Source organism: Nanorana parkeri, unplaced genomic scaffold (assembly GCF_000935625.1).
Source record: "Nanorana parkeri isolate BGI_ZX_2015 unplaced genomic scaffold, ASM93562v1 scaffold667, whole genome shotgun sequence".
Lineage (NCBI taxonomy): Eukaryota > Metazoa > Chordata > Amphibia > Anura > Dicroglossidae > Nanorana > Nanorana parkeri.
In genome coordinates, this window is record NW_017306935.1 from 547726 (window position 1) to 552929 (window position 5204).

The following is a 5204-nucleotide window of genomic DNA, read 5'->3' on the forward strand; positions in this document are numbered from 1 at the left end:
CAGGAAAAGCTGTCAAAACACTGCAGTTATCCTGTTGCTTATCTCGGAGAAACTTTAATAGGTATAGGCATATACAGAAGCTGCATTAGCAGATGTAATTACATTATCATACAAATATGTAGTTTTGAACGTTGACTGTACTGTATGTGTATATTAATGTGCAGAGATGGTGTCAAAGCTTCTCTTGCAAGAAAGTCAAATGTCAATGTATCTTAATGGCTGGGGCCACAGTTCTTAATGTCAAACCCAGTTACAGATTTCTGAAGTGTATACAATAGGGCCGTATGTAATATAAATATGCCTATCACCTAACTAGGAAGATATGAGGAGTATGAAGAAATAGAGAACAAGAGAAAGAGCAAGAGGTGTTAGGAGAAGAAAGTAGGAAACTAAGCTAGACAGAGAAGAAAGAGAAAAGGGAGAACAGAAGGAAAAAGCTGACGGGTGTAATGAGTTGACTCATGAAAGAATAGGATGTGTGTTTAAAAAAATGCCAAGCTCCATCCATGGAAGTGATTACTGGTATATTCCTGGGTGAACTTGGTGAGTTGCTGGAGTACCAGCTCATCAATAATTTGTAGTTGGTTTTGACAGCAGTGGTAGTTAGAGAGCAATATTTGGTATTGTTTCCAAATGTGTTTCCAGCCTTCGAAATACAAGGTCATTAACTGGGTCTGAGACCCATTGCAAGATATATAAAAGAGTTGTGGGGATTGTCTCTACGGTGACAGGTAAATTATAGAGATAAGAGCCTTAGAGTGAGGATTATTTAGGCATCCATTTTCAAATGATGTCTGAAGTTTAAAACATTCATGCTGGATACAATGAAGAAGCTTTGAGGACTGTGGTTTATGGGTTGATAGTAGTACGTGGAAATATTAATGCCTTCAGGCATGATTATTTTATGGAGGCCTTGTTTTATTAAAATGTTTTTTGAGGCCTGGAGTAAATTGGGGGTTATCCAGGATTGTTATAAAGGTAATAAGATATCATTTAAATTTAATGCTTGACATTATACCATAGAGGCAATGTGTTACTTAAGGGACAGAGACCTCCACTACTCTTAAGTTGGTAAAAACACACATCTTTTTAGAAATCTAGGATCTAAAATAAGTAGTAGAATCAATTTCTTTAGGAATCTTAATATATAGGCTAGGACCAGAGATGCATTTTTGAGTACTGCCACCACAGCATTTTGTACTCTTTTTCCAAACTCCATAAGGCTACCTAGGGGAATAGGTAATATGCTAATATAGTGTTATATGGTTAAAACTAAGCCTGATGACTCCCAATGAAAATGGACATTCAACTTCAAGGGTTTTTCCTTTTTTAAGGCTTTATGAAGGCTTTATTCTGCAGAATTCTGCAGTTCCTTCCTATACAATGATAATTATTTTTCTTTGTGTAGCCAAAGTTATTAGAAAACTCAATGCAGAGTCCTTACATTCTGGCTAAAACGGTAAATACGGATTCCAATAGTATATATTTACACAGGCCTTGCCTACTATGAAAATTCCCTGCCGTAAAGTTCCTTTGCCAACCTCCTCTCCTTGTTGCCTACAAAGCCTTTGTTGGTGTCTCAGTAATAATTAAATTGTAAATCTATCTTTGTTAGGAAAAAAAAGAAAAGAATTGTCTCGGGGTCAACTGTATACATTCATAGCAATGTTGAATTAAAAAATGTGCTTATCTTGTTTAAACCATTTTATAAAGTGATTTTTTTTTTTAAATTTGCAATTATAGCTCCGCCAACCCCCCAATCCTATACAAATTGCTTCCTACTTACCTAGGTTTATGATGTGTTTGGATCCTTACATGTTGGGTGGCCCCACCAAAAGTCAAAGCATTTAATATGCTTTAAATTATTTTTCATCATGGTAATCCGCAGGAACGAAGCATCAAATATGATATAAACAGGGCCTTATGTGTCACGTAGAAGCAAAATGGGAAAACATAATGACAGAGGAAAGGTAAATGGAGCAGCTAGTGGACTGCTGAGGAATGGGACACATCAGGTCATCTAATCAAACTTTGTTTAAAGGTTAGGTAAACCAAACAACATAATACAGCCAGGGCCGGATTTACTCTTTCTGCTGCCCCGAGGCCGGGTTCCTCAATGCCCCCCCTCCCCCAATGAAGAATGGCAACCAGATGGTGGGGGCGACAGGGTTAGATTTAACTTCTTTTAATATTTTCTTTATTTTTTAAAAACTTTTTTCAATTTTTATTTATCTTATTATCTTTTACTTTTTATATTTTATCATTTTTTACTTATCACTTTGTTATTCTAATTATTTTTTTTACTTTTTTCAATTTTTATTTATTTTATTGTTTTTTTACTTTTTATCTTAACTTTATTGCTATCACATAGGAGCTAACAAGCCCCTGCGATAGTATTTGGAGGTGACAGGTTCTCTTTATTGAACCTGTCACCTCTAATACAGGAGTTCTAGCACAGTACTGTGCTGGTCTCCTGTGACAGCTGAGAGTGGAAGGCTGCGAGTGCAGCTCTCCCTTCTCAGTGTCTACACAGAGCAGAGCCGAGAACGTGCGCTCTCTGATCTCCATCCTGGACGAATGTGCCGTGGTCTTAGGTCCACCAGAGGAGCGGGGGACCCCGAAAACCCTGGCAGGAAGGGAGGCGGCCAGTGGCAGCCAGGTGAGGTGGGGACAAACCATGGAGGGGGAGGCAACGGGGGGGACGGAGCTGCACGCATATTACAAGTGAACTCTGCAACATCACTGGGATTACTTGTACTAAAACAGCAGCTTCCCCACTCTACATTTAGCCCTGCTTGCCCGAAGCAGGGCTAAATGTATAAACCCCCCCCCAAAAAAAAAAACTGTGCACCAATACCATTTTTCCTAAAACAATACAGACTAATGATTTCAGGACAGGGGTGGAGCACCAGAGCCAGGTCCCAGCTCAGCTTGTAGTTCTAATGAAAATGCCAAGTATCGGCACTGGTATCTGTGCATCCCTACTTTTAATCCTGCCAGAAACCCAATGCTTTGTGACTTCCTGTGCACTGAACTAAAACCTCAAACAATGTTATCATTATAAGCTTTTCTATCTATCTTCTGTGAGCTACAGAACTCCCTCCTCTATATGTAATGGAGACGAGAAGTCCTGTCCTAAAGTGACAATGTGGATCCTCCACAGATGCAGCAAATAGAGTGAGCGTTGTCACCCTACGGCAGGAATTGTGTTATTGGTAAATGTGAAAATAAATGTTAAAAAGGAAAAGAGAAACTAATGCAGCCACCACATCTATGGACTTGTAAGCTGCAATATATTAAATGTGGCTGTCCAATGTGCATGCTTTAATGTGCTCAAAGTGTGACCGATCCCTTAAAGAACATGCTACACCAAGGTAAACAAGTGAGTTCTGGGGACACGTCTTCAAGTATTTAGAATTTGTGTGTGTTCATATTTGTCTCAATGGTTATTTTGTATGTATGCTGTTTATTCAGATTGTGTCATGGTAATACGGATTTATTTAACCTCATCACTCTAACATTCAAAGCTTGTAATACATTATTGGTCATTGCTTCGGCATGTAATAATGTCATTATAAGTAGTATTGTAACTGACAAAGGTTGTGAGCAGAACCTGCACTATTACATTGACTTTACGCTGGCTTCATTATTTATTCAGCCAACCTCGTGTAACCATGTGCTATGTCAATAAAAATCCAGTTGCTGCATTTACCTTTGTGGGCCAGATGCTAGACTTAAATGCAAATGTTGTCCTTTCCATCCATTCCTGAAGGTTCAACTGCATTATTCCTCACTGACAGGAGTCAAGGAAGCACACCAATCACATCAGAGACCAGCTGAACTCCATCATTTCTTGACGTAATGATACGGGACGTTTCAACACTAGAGGTGTATTTATAATCAATTTGCAGAGCTGTTGGTTCTGCGAATCTCTGTGGTTGTTGTGTGTGAATGGATGCACAAAACAAACATTCTGGTATATTTGATAAGTTGAATGTATACTTATAATACTGCATTATGGCCACTAGGGGAATCTGAGGCGCATAGAAAATAAATGCGTTTTTCCTATGCTCCTCAGTGTCATCTAGTGGCCATAAAGCACTATTACAAGATGATATTTGAGAATACATTCGACATGAAGAAAATATAACAAGAAGGTTCATTTTGTGCATCCATTTGCACAGAACAAACAGGGCAGGGCCAATGGCTCTGCTCTGCAAACTGTTTATAAATAGACCCCTAAGCATATTCACTTGTCATACAAGCCAGAGGCAGACAGGTGACATTCAGCATTACTACAAATGCAGCTCAGCAAGCATGATAAAATTCAGAGACATCTGCAGAAATCTGAAAATGAAAAAAGTGGCATTCCTTGAGGCAAATGTGAATAGTAGATAATACCAAATTGCACATGCCATCAGAAACAGCAGGGGACAGAGTGTCACATGTATTGGATTGTTTGTTGTGATTTAATGTACCTCCTCATGTGTCACTTGCCCCTCCCTTTTAGATTGTAAGCCCTCACGGGCAGGGCCCTCCTTACCATCTTGTCTTAAATTGTATTGTGACAGTAATGTCTTCCTTATATTGTAAAGCGCTGTGCAAACTATTGGCGCTATATAAATCCTGTATAATAATAATGGAGAAACGTTACATTCAAAAAAAGGTAAATTAGAATATTACAGATCATGTGGCCATGTCGCCATTTTCACCTCCTAAATAAAAGAGTTTTCATTGCTGATAAACATGGCCAAGAGATTGACTGGCATGCATTCCTCAATCACAGAGTGCTTTCCTGAAGACGGAAGAGTCTAACAAATGGCTCAACACACATGAGCAGCTGAGAATTTTGTGAACAATACCCACCCAGTCTGGCGGTCATACATCCTGTGCTACCAGTTCATTTCATTTCCTGCTCAAGTGAGTGCCAAGGAGGGCCCCAACCATGTGCGATTTCAAAACACGACGTCCAGGTGCCCAGTGCATGCTTTGCTTGTGTATAGAAACTCGAACAATCACAAACATTGTTTTTGGTGCATATGACAAAATTACCAGCAGGGTTTAGAGCTCTTTTACAATAGAAGTGTGAACACGAAGTGGAATGCATACATAAAAAGAAAAACTGCCAACCTATTTTTCATTATTTGTTTGTATCTCAGTGCTGCTGATTTCCTTCAGCGTTGAGCTCAGCTGCTGCTACAGGT